The sequence below is a fragment of the Sitophilus oryzae genome, unplaced genomic scaffold, assembly GCF_002938485.1.
Source record: "Sitophilus oryzae breed Bouriz unplaced genomic scaffold, Soryzae_2.0 scaffold_1179_pilon_pilon, whole genome shotgun sequence".
Taxonomy (NCBI): Eukaryota; Metazoa; Arthropoda; class Insecta; order Coleoptera; family Curculionidae; genus Sitophilus; species Sitophilus oryzae.
In genome coordinates this window covers 2,304,436-2,330,746 of record NW_022145814.1, presented here as the reverse complement: position 1 = coordinate 2,330,746, position 26,311 = coordinate 2,304,436, and the positions used below count along the sequence as shown (strand labels likewise).

General features: G+C 32.0%; 1 protein-coding gene across 2 annotated transcripts in view; it reads right to left on the bottom strand.

Moving 5' to 3' along the window:
* The window catches only part of LOC115891349 (1-acyl-sn-glycerol-3-phosphate acyltransferase alpha), a 102,858-nt gene extending 77,610 nt beyond the window's left edge, over window positions 1-25,248 (bottom strand). Inside the window, exon 1 of one of the 2 annotated variants that reach the window (XM_030911799.1) lies at window positions 25,117-25,248. The gene's annotated coding sequence lies outside the window, so the exon portion shown is untranslated. Of the gene's footprint in view, window positions 1-12,090; window positions 12,268-25,116 lie in introns of those variants that run through there. The other variant, XM_030911798.1, reaches the window with a different exon arrangement.
* Between the last annotated feature and the right edge of the window lie 1,063 nt (window positions 25,249-26,311).

The following is a 26,311-nucleotide window of genomic DNA, read 5'->3' as shown; positions in this document are numbered from 1 at the left end:
ACCGATTTTGTGATGATTTTTTAAACAATTTATAGCTAAATTATCTAACTTTCTAATGTCGCTTTCTAAATTAAAAATCAAAGTATCATCTGTATCATAGGTGTATCTTTTCTCGGTAGTTTATTTTTTGGTTCATTTCAATAGCTTTATTTTATACAGATATTTGCTGTTAAAGAAAACATGACCATTTTTTCGTATTTTTTACATTAAAACCATACTTTTGCTTTTGGTCCTATTCAACAGACCTATAAAATAGTATTGATGATTTATGTAATGTCTGTCTTCGAAAAATAATATTTCCAAAAAAGTCCAAAAGTTGATCTCTACCATGATCAACTAAAGCAGAAATAGCCCATACTTCAGAACTTAGAACCATCTCTACTAGAGTAAACTTCAATAAACAATAATAATAATATGAATTTTTTGAATGACATTGGAATTACAAAAACAATAAACACTATTTTGTAAGTGTGTTGATGAGGATCCAAAAGTACTGTAAATCGTCACTGTCTTCTTCAAAAAAAAAAGTTATTGATATTAATTACAAACAAACTATCGAGGAAAGACCGTACCTAGATGATAAAATGATTTTTAAATTCCTTGCTGTCTTAACATATTCCACAGAGTATTTCAAACTTTCACCAAAATATCAAAATTTTGTTTTCCCTCGTATAACTGACAGGCGGGAACTTTCATTTTCAATTTAGAAAGAGATACTAAAAAGTCAAATAATTGACCTACAAATTTCTAAAAAAATCACCAAAATCGATCAACTAGAACACAATAATATAAAACTTTCAAATACATGAAAATTTTAAGGTGACCGTTTTTCGTGCCGATGAGTGTATTTCAAAGCTAGTGCTAATATGTGATTACTGCATGTTTCACTAGTAGGCCGAGTACTTTAATATTTACGAATATGGTTAACTATGTAAATTCATACACAATTAACTAACTAATTTAAAACAATATACAGTATTACACAGTATTACAGATAAACTCCGCATCATAATTGGAGTTTTTATATTTATTGCCTTAAGTGAAATTAATTAAATTTTAAGATAATTAATTAATTATCTAAAAAAAATATTAGACTTGTATGTATAAATAATAAATAAATTTATTTTATATACAAAATCAAACGAACAGCTGTTTTTGACAAAGGTCTGATGATAGCATAGATTTAGGAAGAACAGATATCACATTATGCATTTTAACCCGATCAAACATTTGGAGGTTGACTACGTACTGTAAAAACCAACTGAGATAGAGAAGGCGACATTGCCACATATCAAATTTGCGCCCTCTACTTAGTTTGATATGCAGAAAAGGTGACTTTAAAACCTTCACCGGATATCAATAAATCTCAATTTCTTAATTAAATTAATAGTTTATTTTTAAAGAAGCATGCGTAATAATATGTTATTAACCAGAGGATATATGCGTTACTATTAAAGGACATGTTTACTGTTTAATGTGCTGAACCGTCTAGAACTATTGGCAACGTCGCTGCTAGTCTTCCAGAATGAAATGAGCCGTCCGTCCCACCACCCCTCGCGACGGCCCTTGGTCCGTTATAGCGTACTACGTTTAGCTTACGGTGTGTTTGAAGTCGGAAGAAAGTCCGAAGTTAACTTTTCAGTGTTTTTCAGTAGTTTTTGTTTTTGTTTAATGTACTTTTGAATCTGCGAATTTTCAATATGGTACGACAGTGTCAAATGTGTGGACAAATAAGCTCAAATTACCAGAATTTGTCTTTTCACAGGTAGGTATTGTTTCCGCCGCGCCGTAATCGTACATAGGCGTCCCGCAAGGGAGCCTCTCACAATTAAAATAATTTCTAATTATATTTGTTGAATTTTGATCTATTAAAACAAGAACGTAGTAGCCGGTAATTGAATTATAATTCGTCTCAATTACTACCTAACAGTTGTAGATCATAACAAATTTGAATATAAACGTTACATTTGAAACTTTATTATAAGCCAGAAAGAGTGACATTTTTTTCTTAAAATTGCGTCCTATTTTGGTCATTATATACGATATTCTAAAGGAATTTTGCTCAACAAATGAACAAAGGTGTTTACCCGACCTTTTTTTACATTTTATTGCTTTATTATATCTGCCCCTTCGGCCTTGTTTAGACAATTTTTTACCACCGTACAAATACATCTTCCTAGAGTTATTTGTACGGTATGTTTAACTTTTTTTAGAATGTGACGAACTGTAAATAATTCTTAGGCTATTAGTTTTATACATACCTATATAGAGAGTGACCCAGGCCTCCAAAAAAGCTTTTTACCTATTACGTTTTTGGTTTTTGATTTTTATTTCAATTTTTTACATAAGATGGGGGCCATTGTAACGCACATTTTCAAAATATTTTTGTCAACATACAGGGTGATTCAAACCGCAATACATATGCTTAATACAGTTCATGAAGATTAGGACATTTAACTAAAATTTGATTATCTGATGAAGCTACCTTTAAAAGTAATGGATTTGTAAATAAACGTAACAGGTATTCATTATTATGCGACAGAAATCCCATACTGTAGCACACAGATTTTATACTTTTAATGATAAATGCCTTCTATTGCAAGACTAAAAAGGCAATTGCCTCGTATCAGAACCATCATAATACAAGAAGAAGACCGAAAGTCAAATCTTGTCTTATATTTTCAAAAAAACACAATTTTCTCATTAAATATTGATTTTAGGTATAGGAAGTTTGGTTTGGTTAATAATACAATATTAAACAATTATTACACAGTACTTCACAGGAAGCTATCGATTGCGAACTAACTAAATCGTTACTAATTAGGTATTAATTTTGAAAAGTACTTTTTAAGATAAAAATAGGTAAAACTAAAACCTAAACTATCATTTGAGATAAAACAGGAAGTTCTAAATAATGTTGCCTATTTTAAAACAAGAAAAATTTATTTATAAGTTAAGTTTTATAACATTCCTAATTAAATTTGGGCGAAAAGAATATTTCTGTTTGCTGTAGGTAATTTTCTCAGGGAAAATACGTAAATAAAAATGACATTTTAAGTCAAAAAGTCAAAAGGACAAGTTATTCTAAAAAAGGACTGTCCTTATCAAAAAAGGACAAGTGGCAACCCTAGGTATTTCTGGAATGGAAATTTAATGGCAAATCTACAACTTTGGTTTGAAAATATGTTCCGGCCACCTATGTTTACAAAAATGTCTAAAATGTGCCTAAATGCCTCCTTATTCTGAAAAAAAAAATTGAAAGAAAAGTCACCAACCACAAACCTAATATAGAACTTTTTTGGAAGCCTAAGTCACCCTGTAAATATTCAAAAGTAACTGAAAGTTATATAGAAGTAACTGAAAGTTTAAATTGAAAATCGACGTTGGAGTGATTTTCGAAAACTACTAACGTTTCAACATAAGTATATGTGGGATATTAATTGTATTATTATATTAGACCTTATAACAAAACTCATCTGACGAAAAAGTGCTAATGTAGTATATTAATATGGAGTAAAAATTTTACTAATTACTTTACTTTTACTTTACTAATTAAATTCGTTCCAAAAAACGATACGCCACTGGCCATTAGAACAATCCAAATGCGCCTAGTTGCCGGGGTCGGAAATTTTAGACTTTTCTGTCTCTTCTGTCCTTGTTTGACACATTGGAATGTTTGATACACTACCAACGAGTATTTATGAATGAGATGTTCGGTCTATCTTTATAATGTCTTTGGATGATAGCTGGAATTGCCAAAACCGGTTACTAATAAATAATTTTTTGACAGTGGTTTGGACCTTGTTTTTAATTTTTACATTAAGTTTATTACAAAAATAAATACGTTAAACAAAGGATCAAAATTTATTTTTAATCAGTATTACTTATTAGATATTTATTCAGCGGCATAGCGTGACGTCAATACAAAGGGATGTAATAAGTAACTGCAATTCACATTTTACCAACACAAAGTTTTTTTCTTTTTTTTTATTAAAATCTTTAAATTTGAAGTTACAAAAATGAAATCTACAAAAAATAAAACAGGTAAAAAAATAATCAAACCATTTTAAATAACAAAAAAAAACTAAATTTAGGTAAAAACAAATAGACCAAAACATTGTTATGAACGTTATGAATGTATCTGTTAGTTTTTAAATTTTAAAATTAAGATCAGTTATTCTTCTAGTTTGCATATTTACGAAGAACGCATACTCTCTTAGTAATGAACTTTCAATGTTCATCATAAATAATCGTAGCCGGTAGTATTCCATATAGTTTCTCCTTGGAAAATAGTAGACAAGGCCAACAAAAAAGTGTATTGAATGCTTTACAACTGCATAACTAGTGTTCACTTTATAAACATTTTCATTAAAATGACGAATGCACGACTTTGGAAGTCCTTCTTCAATAGTTTTAATTTTTCTAAATACACCATAGAACTGAAGGATGCAAAATTATTTCTATTTTACAGCCGCACTCAGAATCGGCCACCACCATGTGCGGCCATATTTTTATTTTATATCGCGATGTGTTTCAGAAACCGCATCGCCAACCCACTAAAACAGCGAACGGGCGACGCTAATCGCGGCCGAAAAGTTCGCTGACATCAGCTTGCGTTCGGAGGTGAGAGAAGTTAGCAACTCATTAAAAGCAGGAATTATAAAATACGATCCAGCTTGGGCTGCTACAATCCTGCTTTATCCTGCTTCAAATCCCAACCGAGCAACATCTACCTATTTTGAGCTATAGTTACTTCTATTTTGGCTGCTGACTTCCCAGTTGGCAGCACATATGAAACAGGATCGCCAAAACTGGTTCCTGCTTGCGTTGCTATACCCCTGTTGCATCCTGCTGCGAATTTCGTCCCAGCAACAAGTTTAAGACTGATTGGTGACGTCATACATAGCAACACAATAAAAGCAGGATGGCTGAAACAACTTCCTGCTTTGGCTCCTATAATCCTGCCTTATCCTGCTTCAAACCCCATACCAGCCACTCTTGTCGTTTTTAAAATAGAACAAATCGATTCCTGGTAATCAATCGCACATTAAGATTAGGAATTTTTTTTTACTTGATAAGTTTCAGCTTAGGCTGCTATTTTTTTGCTTTATTTGCCTAAAATATGTATAAGTTTCCAAGCCATAAATAATTATTCTGAACAGTTGGACAAAATAAGGCAGGTTCAGTGTTCTCAGGAGTAACTTTAGAGTTTTTAGTGTGACATCCGAAAGCGCCTTAACGTACCCGCGAATCATAACCTCAAATTTTTCAGTCTACTATGAATTTGAATTCATAGTTCTCACAAGTGTGATTTGTGTTATTTTGTTTTTTTTTAAGAAACGTAAGTATTTTTGACGGTCAATCTATCCTTAAACTTTTGTTTTTTTACATTTCGTTCCTTCCCCTGGCGGACAAGTCAGCAACAAGCTTTTATTACATATAAATTGTGTAATGAGATTAGAAGTTGATAGTAAAAGTGTTACAGAAAATTATTTTCTTCTGTTTAGAGCATTTAAATAAAAGCTTGTTTATAAAAATGTTTTTAAAAGCTTTTATTTAGTTTGCAATGTATGTATGTATGTACGTACGTATGTATGTATTTCCCGCGGCGTTTGGATTGTTTGTTTTTGTCCCTGTCTAACACATTTGAATTGGCGGTATTTGAAAACGGCAAGAAAGGCTGGTATATAGGGTTTGAAGCAGGATGAGGCAGGATTCTAACAGCAAAAGGAACTTGTTTCAGCCATCCTGCTTTTATTGTATTGCTAAGTGTGACGTAACTTATTGTATCTTAAAAACAGCAAGTGTTGCTGGGATGAAATTTCAAAGCAGGATATAACAGGGGTATAGCAACGCAAGCAGGAACCAGTTTTGGCGATCCTGCTTCTCATGTGTTGCCAACTGGGAAGTCATCCACCAAAATAAAAGTAACTATAGCTCAAAATTGGTAGGTGTGGCTCGGTTGGGATTTAAAGCAGAATAAAGCAGGGTTGTAGCACCCCAGCAAGATCGTATTTTATAATTCCTGCTTTCAATGAGTTGCTAACTTCCCCGATCTCGCGTTCGGCGACATTCAAAATGTAACGAGTATATATTTATTTTTAGCGTTTAGCCTAGGTCTTAGCGTTATCTATAAAGATCGACGAATGCACACATTAAATAATTGAAATTAAATTTCATTATTTGAATAAATTTACTGAGAATTTTAATTTAATTCTAGATCTCAGTAGTTTAAATAAAAACTTATTACAATATTTTGAAGGAATGCGACGCATCACCCGCATCAATGAAAGCTTCGCCGCTGGTATTTATCTCTCTAAAGTTGGACTCCGCATAAAGCTTGTTTCATATGGACGCGAATCGCGAATTGCGAAGAGCGATTCGCCAAAAAATATTCGTAAAATTTGGACCTATTTCATACAGTCGCGAATTTTTAGGGACATTTCATTTTTGCTCCACTGAAAGTTACCAAAAAAAATCATAACCTGGAGAGAACTTAATTTGTTTTATACATATTTACTCTGATATTTATTCGTGTTTACGATCTTTATTTTATATTTTATAGCATACAATATGAGTTTAAATTTGTTTAATGATTATGAATATCGATTACGATTGTGGGATTGGAACAAAATAAGGCGCAAAATTGCCATTTACTTATTGTTAAAACGTAGAAGAGAATGGGTTTAGAGCACAGGTTTATAGGTCATTTATGAGTCATTTGGGACATGTGAAATATTCAAATTTTGTAAGCAACAAGGTGCTTATCGCAATTTAATTCAAGAAATAAGAACAAAAGATGAGAAAAAATTTAGGAATTTTCACAGATTGTCTGTACAGGAGTTTGATAACTTGGTTGAAGTTGAAAAATTGTCACCATATATATCAAAAACATATTATGCACGAGAACCCAAATACGTTTAAAATAAAGTATACGGAGGGTACCGCTTAAATTCCTGTCCCGATATTGAAGGATGGCTATAGAAGTTCAATGCATTTCCTACATAAGTCTATCCTTGTGTTGTAGGAGGTTTGACTAAACAAGGATGAACCTATGGCTTGAAACCATTCGACTCGATTTTCTGTCCTCCTTCAATACTGGGACGTAAATCCTCTCATTGCTCTTATGAGGGGGCCGTCGTATATTTTATTTAAACGTATTTGCGAGAACCCATTTCAACTGGAGGAGAAATGCTTTCAGTTACTTTACGGCAGCGTCGTCAAACTAATCGATAACTGGATCACAACACCATTCTGCGCGAACCTTAAAATCGCGCGAATATTCGCAAAAAGTTGAAAACACTTTCTTTCCCGCCCCCAAAATTTTAAATCTTGCGAATCGCCAAAATCTTAAAATTTCTGACAGCGCCGCCATGATCAGTAAAATTGGACCAATGAGAGCAGTTTCGTCTACGTGAACAAGACTTAACTTGTCATAACTATAGCTTTCTACCTATTGATTCAGTGTTGCTTCACAGCTTTACTTGCATTCACAATTTTCTCTCAAAATTAATTTAAAATTATAAAGCACCTATTTTAGAGATATATACGGATTTTATTATATACATTATACGCAAATAGATAGATGCATAATAGATAATAGAACCAAACCTCGTTCCATTTGAAAAAAATTGAGATATCATTAAAAATACGATTTGGGCATTTTCTAACAAGCCAGTACAAGACACTAAAAACATTAGGCGATCAAATCCAAGGCTCCTTGATTAAGAATTAGTGTTTTTAACATAGCCATAGCAATCTAGATTGAAATTTAAAATACCATTTTTTTGACAAATGATATGCCATTCTATTCAGAATGTCATTTTCTATCGAATGAAGTAAAAAATAGCAAGGGTGCTATTTAAAAATCAACAGTTGTAGTCATTTCCGGTGAAACAGGAAGTGACCAAAACAATTGAATACGTCAATCAATCCCAATTTATGTCATATACCATATCTCGTTTTTATATCTGAAAAAATAATAAAGTTATAGGGATGAGCTACTTTTGAGACGCACCCGGTGTCACATATAGGATTACGTCGTAGGAGGCTCTCCCAGAAAAGAAAACAATAAAAATAACTAAAAAAACTAATTATCGCCATAACTATTCACATCTTTACTAATGTGTCGAAATACATAAAATTAAGTAAGCATGAAATGAACTATTATACAGGGTGGAGCTTTCTACGATGTTCTCTATGGGTTAAACTACTGGAGCTAGAGAATCGGTTAAATAGGGAAAGAAATGCATATGCGCCTTTCGGATTTTTGAAAAAGTTTATGGCTTACTAGATATTTCGAAAAAAAATAGTTTCGAAAAAATGAAGAGAGTTCTTCAAGTGAGCTCATAAGCGAGTTCACAAGTGAGCTCGCAAGAGTGGATTCACAAGAGTGAGTTCACAAGAGTGAATTCACAAGAGTGAGATCACAAGAGTGAGTTCACAAGAGTGATTTCTTCGTCTTTTTCTAAAGCCTGTCATTTTTGATATATGACACAAACATGTTTTTTAAATGGAAACCAGAGTTGGCCATGACTTCATAAAAAGCGCCATGTTTTAAGCTTTTCAGCAATATAATAAGCTATAATACGTTTTTTTTTACAAATTACGACGAGTTATGACGAACTCTTATCTTTTTTAGCTAATTTCACTTAGTTGGCTTGGTATTCTTATTCTATTGTGATTTATAACTTATAAAAAAACAGAATATTTTATTGCGGTCCTTTACAATTTACATCAAACAAATAAAAAACTTAAAAAACTAATATTACTACGTACCTACATTCTAAGTAATTTTCGCAAATATTCAAAAAAATCCGCCAATGTTTTGAGTATATAAAATGCATCTTTTTAAAACTGAATTAGAAGCTTTTCTCACAGAACAGCGGTCGACATTATTAAACTTCTCCCGTACCGCCGCGCCGCTTCGAGTGAGTCTCTTGATGCATAAGTTTCTTGTAAACCTTGCTGTTAACCATACCGCATAAAAAAATTAAAACGGATAGGTCATGTGACCAGGGAGCCTATTCAACTGGTCCACCTCTTCCTATCCCTGAGTTTGCATAATTATTATGATATAAATAATTTTTTACATTATTTTCATTATGAGCGTCATAATGAAAGTCATATTGGAACCGTTGATGCACGAGTCTCTAAATTTAACATGTCTTGAAAACCGTTCACCGGTTAACATATCCTAGAAAATGTATAGTCCAAGAAGAGTTGAACCACAGCTATATAGTATACATTTTCTTTGCCTAAATGATCACCCTGAAACCATTAAAAATTCGGGAAAGAAACCATATGTTTATGCTTCCTAATTTTTGCCTGTTAAAGATGGAGGTGAGATAGTTTGTAAGGTAAGTTAAAAATTTTGTATCTAATTTATGAAGTACTTCTAACTTTACGTGTATGTCGAATAGTCTAGCAATAAAATAACAAAAAAGAATACTTTTTAATATTTTATTGTTAAATTTCAGTAGTCGGACTCCGTGTGTTTTTACTAATAGAAGCATGGTTTTATGAACCGCATTGGTATCGTTTAAAGATGATTTTTTCATATAGATAATATACAGGGTGGCGCACCTCATTCGCCACGGTTGATTATACAAAAACGGAAAGATGTAGAAACAAAATATTTTATGGGTATATGAGGAAAGGCAATGTGCATAATTTAAAATTATTTTGAAATATACAGGGTGTTTCAGAACTAAGATCCATACCAAAGTTATATTTTTTCTTATGGAACACCCGGTATTTTATTTCATTTTTGGATTCTTGGACCCAAAAAAAGGCACTTATAATAAGGGTTAAATATGTTTAAAATCTTTGATTTTTGAGATATTTAAAGATATTTAAATATGCATGCTACAAGAGAATTGATTATCAATGCCCTGTACATTACTTCTCAGAATTAATTCTTGTGCTAAGTTTAAAGGTAAAGAAATAAACTTTATTGAAAAATGATATTGCTTCCTTAAATTTATACAGGGGTATCAAAAATTGCTGATCTATTTTAAGGATTTATTTTATATAAAAACTTTGTTATTTCAAATACAACACCCCGTATTTTTTTAAATAAACCGAAGCAGATTCAAATGCTCCTTCAAACTATGTTAGGGTTCCTATACCTATCTAGCTCAGATTTTGAATAAAAAGGGATTTTTTAAATAAAATTGCAATCAAGATGGCTGGTGTCGCCATGGCAATTTGCTACTGACAGTTAGTAACTATTTTCAAAGTCGACATTAGTTTATAGACATTATTATTTATAATTTAAAACAGTTTACTTAGATTTGCCTACAATAATAGTTTAATAAGTAAGTAGATATTAATTATTTTATCAAAAAAAAATAATGAATATAATAATCTGGGCTGGCGGAACGAATGGATATGTTGTGATTTATTTTTGAGGAAAAGCTTCTTGGCCTCCAGAGCTTATGCTCAAAGATATACAAATAGGAATCTTTGTGATAAGCGTTCCTTTGAAAAACTACTTGTCCTATTTCGCAGAGCTGATAATGGGGTTTATAAAAAAATCTATTAGGCAGAAACCTGTCGTTGGAAGTGAAGAAAATTAATTTGCCGTAATTGGCTCTTTTATAAAAAAATAATATATCTACAAGTCATCGTAAAATAAATAAAAGAACTACTTCGTTTTCCTGGATAGAATAACAAATACATATATTTAATAAATATTATTTATTAAACTATTTTAGGGGTAAATTAAATAAAAGTAAACTGGTATAAATTTAAATAAGTCCAAAAACTAATTTCCATTTTGAAAATAACTACTAACTGTCACTAGAAACTTGCCATGACAACACTAGCCCTTTTGGTTGCCATTTTATTGAAAAATTGCTCTTTATTCAAAATCTGAGCTAGATAGGTATAGGAAACTATAGTTTGAAAGAGCATTTGAATCTGCTTCGATTTATTATAAAAAAATACAGGGTGTTGTATTTGAAATAACAAAGTTTGTATGTAAAATAAATCCTTAAAATAGATCAGCAATTTTTGATACCCCTGTATAAATTTAAGGAAGCAATAACATATTTCACTAAAGTTTATTTCTCTACCTTTAAATTCTGAAAAGTAATGAACAGGGTGTTAATAATCTATTCTATAAGTAGCATGCAAATTTAAATATCTTTAAATATCTCAAAAACCAAAGATTTTAAACATATTTAACCCTACCGTATAATAAATGCCTTTTTTGGGCCAAGAATCCAAAAATTAAATAAAATATCGGGTGTTCCATAAGAAAAAATATAACTTTAGTATGGATCTTAGTTCTGAAACACCCTGTATATTTCAAAATAATTTTAAATTGTGCCCACATTGCCTCCCCACATATACCCATAAAATATTTTGTTTCTACATCTTTCCAGTTTCGTATAATCAACCGAGATGAATGAGATGCGCCACCCTGTATAACAAAAAACGGTATACAATGTTCAAGATTAAATTTGCTTTAAAATTATACATAATAATATAATATATATTAAATACGGGACTGTGCAGAATCAGCCAATCAAAAAGTGTCCGCGACTTCTGGTAACTACCCGGCCGGACACTGACATACATACATACATACATACATACATACATACCCGGCCGGACACTGACAAGCGCTGTCGGACTACTGACAAAACAGCACTTTTAACACTTAAAAAAATAATTAAAATCACTGGAAAGTTTACGAAAAAACTGTTATATTTAATTTGGAGCCCAATAACCACACTATCTATTTCATAAAATTTCATTTCCATACCATCAATAAAGAAAATTTAATCAACAATTTAAACTCAACTTTTTCTAAACTGTGCGATCACTGGCTAATTCACCCTACCCATAGAGAACATCGTAGTATCGTAGAAAACTCACCCTGAATAAAAAAAACACTACATATTTTTTTTCTAAAAATAAAATAAAATATAAAAATTAATACTAATAAGATTTTGATGTGTTTGTCAAAATTTTGATTAGTTTACTAAATCAATTTTAATAATAACAACTATAACTACAAAGTTTAATATAAAATGACAAAAATATATTTCTAAAGCATTACCAAAATATAATATGATTTACCTTGTCACTGATATTCCAATACTGTGCCAATACTAAAAAGTAACAAAATTCCGGAAGCACATTTACATTTAATAACAATTGTTTTTGGACAGCACGCGCATCTATTGTGTAACTAGTAGCGATCACGTTTCGTGCTACACAACCGCTGGCATTGTACTGACAGTACGGTATCGGTGCTCGGTCAAATAAAACGAACAAAATAGATTACCGCTGATTCGGGCATTTTGCTATTATGAGTACTTCTTCGATTATAAGTACCTACTTCGTGAATTTATTCCTAGCAATGAAAAATATTTTTGGAATAATATGTTTATGAAAAATCTTTTGTAAAAACAGAATGGGACATTTTTTTAAAATTCAAATGCCATTACAAATTCCCTTTAAAAATAATTTTTAAATATCATAAAATACTATAAAATAAACGTTGCGAATTACCCATAACTTTGGTAACTATACGGGGTGTTCCTCAGAAGTAGCAATACTACTTTTTTATTTTCTCTCATAACTCACTCTCACGCATAACTTTTTTATTTTTTCAGATAAATAAACCATATCTGGTACGTTAGTATACAGGGTGGCGCACCTCATCCGCCTCGGTTGATTATACGAAAACGGAAAGATGTAGAAACAAAATATTTTATGGGTACATGTGGGAAGGCAATGTGCATAATTCAAAATTATTTTGAAATGTACAGGGTGTGTCACGAACTAAGACCTATACCAAAGTTATGTTTTTTCTTATGGAACACCCGGTATTTTATTTCATTTTTGGATTCTTGGACATAAAATAAGGCATTTATTATAAGGGTTTAATATGTCTAAAAGCTTTGGTTTTTGAGATATTTAAAGATGTTTAAATATGCATGCTCTAATAAAAAAGTACATTACTTTTCAGAACACCTCGTACATTACTTTTCAGAATTAATTCTTGTGCTGACTTTGAAGCCAAAGAAATAAACTTTACTAATAAACTTGATTGCTTCCTTAAATGTATACAGGGGTATCAAAAATTGTTGGTCTATTTTAAATATTTATTTTACATAAAAACTTCGTTATTTCAAATGCAACACTCAACTTTTTTTAAATAAGTCGAAGTAGATTTAAATGCTCTTTCAAAATATATTAGGGTTTCCTATACCTATTTAGCTCAGATTTTGAATAAAAAGCGGTTTTTTAATAAAATTGTAATCACGATGGCTGGTGTCGCCATGGCAATTCTCTAGTGACACTTAGTAGCTATTTTCAAAATCGGCATTATTTTATGGACTTTATTTAAATTTATAACCAGGCTATTTTTATTTAATTTATCTACAATAAGGTTATTAAGTAAGTATTTATTAGTATTTTATCAAGAAAAATGAAGCAGTATCTGATGACGGAAGGAATGGATATGTTACTAGTGATTTTATTTTGTGAGGACAATTGCTTGTTAGCCTGAAGGGTTTATGCTCAAAAATATCCAAATTATAATAAAATATAAATATCCAAATAGTAATTTTTTGACAAACGTTCCTTTGAAAAACAACTTTTCCTATTTCGCAGAGCTGATAGTGTGGTATATGAATATTAGGCAGCATCCTGTCATTGAAAGTGAAGAAAATGAATTTGCCTTAATTGGTTCTTTTATTGAAAATCCAATATATCTACAAGTCATCCTAATATAAGTCCATAAACAAATGTCGATTTTGAAAATAGCTACTAACTGTCACTAGCAAATTGCTATGACGACACCAACCATCTTGATTGCCATTTTATTGAAAAATCGCTTTTTATTCAAAATCTGAGCTAGATAGGTATAGGAAACCCTAATATAGTTTAGAAGAACATTTAAATCTGCTTCGATTTGTTTAAAAAAATACAGGGCGTTGTATTTGAAACAACGAAGTTTTTATGTAAAATAAATATTTAAAATAGACTAGCAATTTTTGATACCCCTGTATACATTTAAGGAAGCAATACATTTTTTTAGTAAAGTTTATTTCCCTGGCTTCAAAGTCAGCACTAGAATTCACTCTGAAAAGTAATGTACAGGGGGTTGAAAAACTTTTTTATTATAGCATGCATATTTAAATATCTTTAAATATCTAAAAAACCAAAGCTTTTAAACATATTAAACCCTTATAATAAATGCCTTATTTTATGTCCAAGAATCCAAAAATGAAATAAAATATCGGGTGTTCCATAAGAAAAAATATAATTTTGATATGGATCTTAGTTCTAACACACCCTGTACATTTGAAAATAATTTTAAATTATGCACATTGCCCCTCTACATATACCCATAAAAAAAATAGATTTCTACATCTTTCCGTTTTCGTATAATCAACCGAGGCAAATGAGGTGCGCCACCCTGTATATGACATAAATCGAGATTGATTGACGTATTCAATCGAAGGGGTGGCTGCAATAAACAGGCAGCTCCACTTTTTTTTGAAAAAGAGATTTTTAATGAATTGCCCTTTAAAAAAAATTGGCGCCGGGAGGCGCGTATAGCCGCCCATACTAAAAAAGTTGGTAGGCAGTTCTTTTAGTTTCAAAGTAAAGGAATTTTTCCCAATTTTGGTTCGCGGTTATTTCCCCTATCCGTCGCATCCGGGGTCGCGTCCGATGGGAGTTTGGAGTTCTCCACACGGGTTTTCACAAAAAATCTTAAATTGAAAACCGCGTTTCCCTAGCTACTGTAATTTTGGAGTTACGATTTTCTAAAAATTTTAACCCCCTTACCAACCACCCAAAAAAAACTAAGGCCAGATTCTCGGGTGTCACAGTATTTTTGTGCCTAATTTGGTTAAAATCGGTTTAGCGGTTTTTGAGTTATCGTGTTACAGACAAACGGACAAATGTCAGGCAGACAGACACCATGAAAATATTTTGTATTTAGGTCATTTATGACCCAAATAACTCATTTTGAGTGAAATTAAAAAAACTTGTTTTTGCCGATCTTAATAGCCTACCATACCTGCTGGCATAAAAATTAGCCGATCGTTTCCTGCAACAATCAGTTCTCTCAATATAACAATACATACATGGCGACGTTAGTTGGAGCCACCTTGCTTTGGTTTTACAGCAAGAACCGAGTAGCTCTTTTTCGATTTCCCACAAATTTATTAAAATGGAGCTGCCTGGTTATTGCAGCCACCCCTTCTATTGCTTTCGGTCACTTTCTGTTTCATCGAAAATGACTACAACTTTTGTTTTTTAAATGGCACTCTCGGTATTTTTTTTTACTTCATTCGATTGAAAGTGACACTCTGAATACAATGACATATCATACGTCGACTTTCGACATTCTCGCTTTTGCATTTCATAAGTTCTTTCTAACTTTTAAATTTCAATCTAGAGTGCCATGGCTGTGTTAAAAACACTAATTTTTAATCAAGGAGTCTCGGAAAAATAAAAAGTAAAGTAAAGATTTCAGTTAACGTCTACTTTTTGCTGCCAGGGTTAATCTGGACGGGGCCTACTTTGTTTACGCGGAATCCGAATCGCGGTCCTCGGCCATATCATGGTCAATGGCCAACCGACTTGGCAAGTGTCTAAATCGACTCTTACTCACGAGATATCCGATCTCATCCGACCTCGAACCGGCGTGAATGAGCAGTGTGTGTCAATAGATTTTACAGTTTTGACTTTTTTTGGACAACAGCACGACGATACAGAGTTTTGAAGCGGTCACCCGTCCATCCACTAGTATCGCCTTACGTCGCTTAACTTCGGTGTTCTAATGGAAACCGGTGTTTCGACGTAGCTGGGCCCTTGCCCTTCTGAAAAATAGATCTGATCATCTGTTTTTCGTGTCTTGTCCTGGCCGGTTAAAAGATGCCCAAATCGTATTTTTAATCATAACTCAATTTTTTCATATGGAACGAGTGTGGCTCATTGGCATATTTAGAAAAAGCATTTTTAACGAATAATTTAGTACCACACACTTGGTATTTGGAGTCAATATGGTCATGGCACTCTAAATTGAAATTTAAAATGCTATTTTTTTTAATTGCACATGTTAAAAGTTGAATCAGTCAAATGTTAAAAGTTGAATTAGTTTACAATGTGATTTTCTATGGAATAAAGTAATTAATACCGAGCGTGCCATTTAATATTGAAAGGTTGTAGTCATTTCCGGTGAAATAGGAAGTGGCCGAAAACAATTGAATACGTTAACCACTCCTAGTGTATGTCATATACTAAAATACTTAATCTTGTTTTTATTTGAAAAAATAAAAAATATAGGGTTAACCACTTTTGAAAGACACCCGGTATAGATCATCTAGATGGATAATTTCCTTTCAAAGAACCGCTGGATTTATACTGAAAATAGTGGAAAGGCAATAAATTTATAAAACATCTATTACAAATAAAGAATTCTTTAATACTCTTGCAACCACAGCCCATTCAGTTACTAGCCTGCCAACTTATGGTATTTTATGCCAGGATCCCATTAGGCCACACGCCACGCTATCCCACGTGAGCCCGCGTGTTACGACGTGGGAAAGAGTGTAGAGGTGTACATATAAGGATTTGGGACAGACGAATCGCCCATCACACGTGTGGTAGCGTGAGATGGCGTGACGTGGGGTGGCGTGTTGCCTAGTGTGTACGCAATACATGTAATTAAATGGAAAAACATACACACAGATCTTCATGACGTGGGGTGGTATGGCGTGGCGTGGCGTGTAGCCTAATGGGGTCCCGGCTTTATAGTGAAATTTGGGATCCTTAGCTTATCTTATGTCACGAAGTTTCGCTCAAAAATCGATGTACGACTACTAGCACAGTCTATTCACACCAAAAACTTATGACCAACTTGCGACCATTCACTTTCGATTGCATAAAAATCTGTATACCTTAAAAACAAGCAAAGATAGTATACAAGTTGTTAATTTGTTTATTACTCGCGGCAAGAGCTTTATGGTTGAAATATGGCAATCTCGACCCGCCCGTCGAGAGACGAAGCGACGCGACAAGACGAGTCGGCAGCTTATATAGCTAACTTAACTTAGTATTCATTTGGAACGTAGGCAGTGTTGTCATTCTGTTCCCCAATAAGTAAACGTCCAGTTAACAATCTGTAAATATACACTAGCGTGTGCACAGGAATGGGTGAGATAGATAACATGCAAATTATTTTAAAGACGCAAAGAGTAATTTTATACTTTAACCATTATAGTTATATTATAAATTTGTAGTACATTTTGCATTTTGTTTATATAGGTTGTTAATTTGTTTATTAGTCGCGGCAAGAGCTTTATGGTTGAAATATGGCAACCTCGGCGCGCTCGTCGACAGACGACGCGCGGGACGAGTCATTCTCAATAGGCAGTGTTGCCATTCTGTGCCCCTATAAGTAACTGTCCAGTTAACAATCTGTATACTGATTCATAAATATTTTACCGGCATTACTTATATATTTTATTTAAATACGCTTATATCAACTATTGTTTCTCACAACTTAACCTGGGTGTATTTCATGTTTATGTTATTTCTAAATTACTTAGAGTGGGCGTCTTGAGAATGAATCCCTTGAATCCCTCCCATGTAAAAGCTATGATATTATATCCATATAAAAGCAGGGGGCTAAGTAAAATAAACAATTTATAACATAGACCTCTACTCTGTGCTTAAACCAAACTTTTATCCAATTTATTAGATATATGTTTCTTTTTTATATTGATTATTTTTAAATATATGTACAGGGTGGTCGAAATTGGTCTGTTTTAACAGAGAAAACCTATTTCCTGACTAGATAGAGCAAAACCGACATAGATGTCACGGGCTCGATTTCTGAGACACCTTTAATGGCATAAACCGCCTGTTAATATTTTCACTGCCAACTGAGATACGGGGTCTTTTTGAATTTTTTACCATTTTGAAAATTGCTCTTAACTTTTTTATTTCGCAGACTAATAAAATGATGTAAAAACGTTCTTAAAGCAATTTCTAAGCATAATCCAGTAACGTAGTCAGTTTTTTTCTATACTTGCTCTTTTTGTCAGAAATAATAAAAGATATATTTTTTTAAATGGAAACCATAGTTGGCTGTGAACATAAAAAAATGCTGGCGTTTAACCCTTTCCAACGATATAAAGTTATGGATATTTATTTCTAAGAATGAGAGAAATATTAGATTTCTTATCTATGTATCGAAGCGGGCCTTGATTTTGTGTTGACCTAGTTACCTACCTAATTATTTTTTATCACTTATTTTAATATTCACACAATTTAATATTCAATATTTTTATTTATCTGCATAATTAAAGACTTTTGAAAAGGTAAATCAACCATTCTATATTAGTATAAGCAATTACAATTAAAAGGCCAGGGTTACAACTGAACTATTAAATGGTGAATTTAGAGAGAATCGGATTGGAACAAGGGGCCCCATATCTTGGTCTGCTAGGTCCTGTGATTTAACTTCTTTCGACTTTTTTATGGGAGAATATATTAAAAGACCTTATATATAAGGGAAGAACTAATGAGATCATTGGAAAGAACCACTGGGACGAGAAAAGAATTACAGAAGGCTACTATGTAAGCTTTTGGACTTATCACACCTGTTTGTCTAATAAATCGCTGTAACTCTGTGCGTAAAATATGTTTACTATGTATTCAACAAAGAGGTGCTCAGTTTGAACATCTTAGATGATTTTTTTAGAAAACTATATTTGTCACTCAAAAAAATACGTTTTTTTAGTTTTGTTCTTTATTTATTGTATCTATTTCAATATTACTACTAATACTAATATAGAATGTTAATTTACCTTTTCAAAAGTCTTTAATTATGCAGATAAATAATAATATAGAATATTAAATTGTGATAAAAAATAATTAGGCAATTAGGTCAACACAACGTTCTTAGAAATAGATACTCATAACTTTATATCGTTGGAAAGGGTTAAACGCCAGCTTTTTTAAGTTCATAGCCAACTATGATTTCGATTTAAAAAATTATATTTTTTATTATTTCTGACAAAAAGAGCAAGCATAGAAAAAAACTGACTACGTCACTGGATTGTGCTTAAAAAAGTGCCTTAAGAACGTCTTTACTGAATTTCATTATTCCGCGAAATAAAAATGTTATGGGCAATTTTCAAAATAGTAAAAAATTCAAAAAGACCCCGTATCTCAGTTGGCAGTGAAAATATTAACAGGCAGTTTTTGCCATTGAAGGTGTCTCAGAAATCGAGCCCATGACATCTATGTCGGTTTTGCTCTAGCTAGTCAGGAAATAGGTTTTCTCTGTTAAAACAGACCAATTTCGACCACCCTGTACATAGAAAGTTTATGTTGATCATATTAACGGCTAAATATTCTATTTAGAAAATATTTCCAATTTTATCATTATCAGTATGTGGAAAAACATGTCAATCCTTAAACAACCTGTAATTATTTTGATTAGATGCAATCAAGTATGTTTTTCGTTCTGTTTACTTTAATTCTTTAATTCTGTTTACATGCAACCTCTTACATAAATAATTTATAAAGCATACTCGAACAATACTACATACATCTAACACAGGATCGGACTGGCCATATAGTCCGGGTAGCATTTGCCAGCCAGGCCCCAGTTTACGCAGATCACCCTAGTTCAGAATCTATATGCAAAGTAATTCATTTATTCTTAAATAGAAATAAAACAGAAAAAAGTAATTAGCGTCGCTGCGAAGTCAAAACTTCCTAACTTCAATTTTGTCGAGGTATAAAAACAGGTGTCAGTCTCCACACAATTCACACACAACATCTCCTATCTTTAAAAGTTGTTGATACTCTGTTTGTGACTCTGTAGTCTATTGCTACCTCCTTAGCATTGGCCATTGCATAAATATTGCTATATTGCCCAGTGAGGAAAGTTTTGTCGCATTTAGAAAACAGTTGCATTATTAATCAGACGAAAGAAGGGACTAGTAATGTAACAACGACATCAACTAGAACACATTTCCCTTAAAGGAATAAAATGTTAAATAATACTACATATTTTACTTTCATGATCATGCCTCTATTATCCTTCAATAACCTAACAAATTAGATCTTCAAAAAACAAACAACAATAAATATTAAAATTGTATTTATTTTTGACAAATAAGAAATGATTTATTAGAATTGACTAATGGAATTATTAAAGACGAGATAAAATTTACCTGCACTTTGGATTGTTAAATAAGTCATAAATTATCATCGGTTTTAATAGGTCATTGATACAAAACTTCAAATAAGAAAAATACTATTATTAGAACCTACATACGTATATTTTACAAGATCAACGATCTGTAAAACGCACCTTTTAAGTATAATATTGAAAAATGACACCGAGATAAGAGAAGTATGTAATATTCCCAATTTGCTATAAAAAAGGCATATATCTATTTTTAACAACCTGGCATTTATAAATATGTATAGGTACAGGGTGGCGCACCTCATTCGCCTCGGTTGGTTATACGAAAACGGAAAGATGTAGAAGCAAAATATTTTATGGCTATATGTGGGAAGGCAATGTACATAATTTAAAATTATTTTAAAATGTACAGGATATGTCAGAACTAAGATCCACACACAAGTTATATTTTTTTCTTATCGAACACCGTGTACTTTATTTCATATTTGGATCCTTGGACAGAAAATAAGGCATTTATTGTTAGGGTTAAATATGTTTACAAGCTTTCGTTTTTGATATATTTAAATATATTTAAATATACATGCTATAATAAAAAAAATTGTCAACACCCTGTACATTGCTTTCCAGAATTAATTCCTGTACTGACTTTTAAGCCAAAGAAATACTTTAATAAAAAATTTAATCGCTTCTAAAATTTAAAAATTGCCTGGTCTATTTTAAATATTTATTTTTCATAAAAACTTTGTTATTTAATAATGAAATACATTTGACAACACCCTGCATTTTTTTTAAATAAATTGAAGCAGCTTCAAATGCTCTTTCAAACTATATTATATATTTCTTATACCCATTTAGCTCAGATTTTGAATAAAGAGCACTTTTCAATAAAATGGCAACCAAGACGGCTGGTGTCGTCATGGAAAGTGAGAGTTGCGAGGGGTGTCTCACTATTGGAATTACCTGTACATTTTCTTGGCAGTCATTGGCAGTCTTATGGCTGTCGCCTACAATAATTACATGGCAGTCATAGGCAGTCTTCTTCATAGTCACTGGCAGTCGCTTAGCAATGGAAGGATATTTTGGCAGTACTTGTACATTTTTTACCCGAGTGATACACCCCTCGGAGAGTTGGTAGCTATTTTCAAAATCAAAATTAGTTTATAGACTTTATTTAAATTTATAGCAGTTTACTTTTATTTATTTTACTTCTTCTTCTTATCACGCCCTCTCCTGTCGAAGGTTGGCGATCCAAATGGCAATTGTGGCTCTGGAAACTGCAGCCCAGAAGATTTCCGCAGACGAGCGTTCAAACCATCTTCTCAGATCTTTTAGCCATGAGTTTCTGGCATCTTCCTACTGATCTTTTCCCTTGCGCCCCTCTATTATGAGGCGCACTATTTCGTACAAATATGTTTAAATAAAATATACGACGGCCTCCCCATAAGAGCAATGATAGGATTTACATCCCAGTATTGAAGGAGGACAGAAAATCGAGTCGAATGTTCAAGACATAGGTTCATCCTTGTTTAGTCAAACCTACTACAAACCAAGGATAGACTTATGTAGGAAATGCATTGAAATTCTATAGCCATCCTTCAATATCGGGACAGGAATTTAAGCGGTACCCTCCGTATTCCATATACTTTATTTTAAACGTATTTGATTTCGTATCTACCACCTCTCATCACATGACCCAGGTATTGCATTTTTCTTTCCTTGATGGTGTTCAGTATCTCTTTTTGTTTCTTTGCATGCGCTGGAGTACTTCATCGTTGGTGATCCTTTGTACCCATGAGATTCGCAGCATCCGTCTTTACATACATTTCAAAGGCTTCTATTCTCTTTTCGGTCTGTGAATCCAGTGTCCAGCTCTCACATCCATAGAGTAACACAGAGAAGACGTAGCATCTGGCCATTCGAGTTCTGAGTTCTTCCCCAACTGAGGTCTTCTTAATTTTCTTACAATAGCTTAATAAATAATATTTATTAAATATGTATTTATTATTCCATCAAGAAAAACGAAGAAATAGTTCTTTGGTGTATTTTACGATGAGTTGTAGATATACAGGGTCCGGCAACAGTGCGTCGGGCATCTGTAGCTCCTAGAATAAAAAACTTGGGAATTTTGTTTAAGTGCAAACCTAAAGTATGTACCAGGATGTATTTCCGGATAATATTTTAACTTCTATAGGGTGGCTCAAAAAAGTGTGAGTGGATCTGGATGATTTTTTTTTAAATGGAACTGTATATTATTGCATTTTTGGCTTTCTTTCAGATCATTTTACATAATCCTAAGGTATGAGTAAATCTATTTCGATAGTTTCAGAGATATTAAAAAATAAACCAAAAATATATATTTTTCAACCCTTCTTAAAAAAAATATTAAAAATACAAGAACTGTTCTGAAATCAAAACTATATTAGATATTTACTTTAGGTGGTCTGTTCTTACTTTGCTATAAATATGATAATCGTAAATCATACAGGATGTTCAATATTTTACGCCAAACTTTCAAATATATAAAATAATTTTTCTTCGTTTTTTTAAATAGAACACCCTGTATATTATTTTTTTATTTGATGGAGAATTAAAAAATTAACATTTTTTGTATTTAAAGTATTTCAAAAATTTTAATAGTTTTCCGGATACACGCAGTATTATTTCATATGGCGGTTTCAATGGTAAAATACGAGAGAAAAATCATTGAGTGGCTTTGATAAAAATTTACTGTGGAAAATGCCATATGAAATACAAAACCGGGAATATCTGCGAAACCGTTAAAAACTTTGAAATACTCTAAATGCAAAAAATGTTCATTTTTTAATTCTCCATCTATTGAAAAAATAATATATAGAGTGTTTCATTTAAAAAAAAACAAAGAAAAATTATTTTATATTTTAGAAAGTTTGGCGTAGAATTTTGAACATCCTGTATGATTTACGATTTCCATATTTATAACAAAGTAAGACCATCTAAAGTAAACATCTAATATAGTTTTGATTTCAGGACAGTTCTTCAACTACTAACAACAATATATTTTTCAACAAGGGTTGAAAAATATATATTTTTGGTTTATTTTTTAATATCTCTGAAACTATCGAAATAGATTTACTCATATCTTAGGATTATGTAAAATGATCTGAAAGGAAGCCAAAAATGCAATAATATACAGGGTGTTCCATTTAAAAAAAATCATCCCGATCCACTCACATTTTTTTGAGCCACCCTATAGAAGTTAAAATATTTTCCTAAAATACATCCTAGTACATACTTTAGGTATGCACTTAAACAAAATTCCCAAGATTTTTATTCTAGAAGCTACAGATGCCCGACGCACTATTGCCGGACCCTGTATGGATTTTCTATAAAAGGACAATTACGGCAAATTCATTTTCTTCACTTCCAACGACAGAAATCTGTCTAATAGGTTTTTTTATAAACGACACTACCAGCTTTGCGAAATAGGACAAGTAGTTTTTCAAAGGAGCGCTTATTAGGAAGATTCCTTATTTAGATATCTTTGGCCAAGAAGCAATTTTCCTCACAAAATAAAATCACTATTCGCCATCGTTCCGCCAGCAGATAGGTGCCGCTTTATTTTTCTTGATAAAATAATGAATACTTACATATTAAATTGTTATGGTTAAATTTAACTAAACTGTTATAAATGTAAATAATAATGCCCATAAACTTATGTCGATTTTGAAAATAGTTACTAACCTTCACTAGAAAATTACCATGGCGACACCAGCCATCTTAATCGCTATTTATTCAAAATCTGAGCTAGATAGGTATAGGAAACCCTAATATAGTTGGAAAGAGCATTTAAATCTGCTTTGATTTATTTTAAAAGATACAGGGTGTTGCATTTGAAATAACGAAGTTTTTATGTAAAATAAATATTTAAAATATATCAGCAATTTTTGGTATCCCTGTATAAATTTAAGAAATCAATACATTTTTTCAGTAAAGTTTATTTCTCTGCCTTTAAACTCAGCACAAGAAATAATTCTAAATAGTAATGTACAGGGTGTTGATAGTCTATTCTATTGTAGCATGCATATTTACATATCTTAAAATATCTTACAAGAATCCAAAACTTAAATAAAATACCGGTTGTTCCATAAAAAAATATAACTTTGGTATGGATCATAGTTCTGAAACATCCTGTATATTTCAAAATAATTTTAAATTGTGCACATTGCCTCCTCACATATACCCATAAAATATTTTGTTTCTACATATTTCCGTTTTCGTATAATCAACCAAGGTGAATGAGGTGCGCCACCCTGTATAAATGAAAAATATATTAATTTTATTTAAAAAAAAACAATAAAATTTGGCCTCTGGGGCTTTTTATTCAAAAAACTTGTAATATACCGCTGTATACTGAAATTTGATGTACACTTCACAACATTTTTATTCTATAAAATATACAGTCATTTAAAAAAAATACCACAATACCACAGCTTAATCATTACCAGCTGGTCATCTTGTCTGTTTGTAATTGTAAGTTTTCACGCTTTGCCTACTAGGTATAGTCGCAACAGTCAGAGCCTCGCTGGTTGTATCATTTGTTCATATAGTATCGTATCATGTTAGCTTCATTAGAGCTCAGATCCCGATTTGCTACACTACACATCATGCTACATACAAAGGCAGAATTTCATGCAAATGATCGAAAGTCGACAGGTTGATTGGGTGGAAATGCAAAGGGGGTAAGTGCCAATATTATTTTTTCGAGATAAATGAGAAAAACACAGTAGAACTAAAACTAATAAAATTTTAAAATATCTTTTAAAATACATATAATATACATAAACAATAGACGCTTTCGCTTGGCACTTTTGTTAGGACATGCAGCATAGTATTTATTACGTTTCCAAAGTAATAATATTGAAAAATTTGGCACTTACCCCCTTTGGTATTTCCTTAGGTCTTTCCACTCTTAGATTATGAAGAAGCTGTGGTTAAAACTGCTACTATACTATCATTCAATTAAAAGTTTTCAAATTTGTTATCTGAAAAAAAAATAATTTTGTATACAAATAAAATATTATTTTAGAACGGGGGTACTGACACACCAAGTATAAATATGAACCAAATTTGGATTATAGAAATAATAAAAACCGTAAATAAATAGGTATCAAAGTTCAATTACAGTATCAAGGTAAAATGATAAGATAAATTAGGAATGTTTTTTTCTGACCTATGAGTTAGGTCCAAGTGAGTTCATGTCAGATAATTAATCTAGTTTAATAGACAATAATATAAAAGGGTAAACTATAACACGCATATATAGCCCGGGAGCTAGAGATCTATTTTGACTACCAAATTCTCCATAAGCTATACACACCGGCACAAAATTCCACCACTCTAATATTTTGACAAGTTTGATATTTCATAACTTTTTAATTTGTAATCCGATTTTTATGATTATTGTATTAGTTTGTAGATAAATTTGTTTGAATTGTTTTCTATTATTTTAATGACTTATATATTTCGCTTAGGTGGGTTTATACCGGGAATTAAAATTCAAAACACGGGCCAATAAATTCAAAACACCCTTTCGAAAAAATGTAACGGGCATTTTGGATAAAAAAATACTTCGCTGTAATCTTAGATGTATTCCTAACATTTCATATTTCTACTATATATGTAGTGAAATAATATGTAATGAAATCATACCTATATAATAATATGTAGTGAAATTTTTAAAATCTTGAATTTGTTGAAGTTGAAAAGAGCTCCAATGGCCACCGTTATATTGAGGATGTCCTCTAAGAAGTTGTTGTTCCATTTGCTCCTTTCATTGGAAATCAATTTAAACTAATGTATGATAATTAGTAACAGGCATTACGATTCTTTTTAGTGAATCGAATCACACGATTAAATTTCTCACATTGAATCGACACCCACGATTCGTTTATTTGAACGAACCACATGCACTTACATGCATGCATTTACGTTTCATAAAAACAAGAATCGTAACTGGCACTACCGGCGATAATTTGGTTGGACAATATCTTAAGAGGCCAGAAAAAGAAATATACTTTCTTTCGTTCTTTCATTTGTTTTTCAACACTTTATGACATTGGCGTAATTGGATTG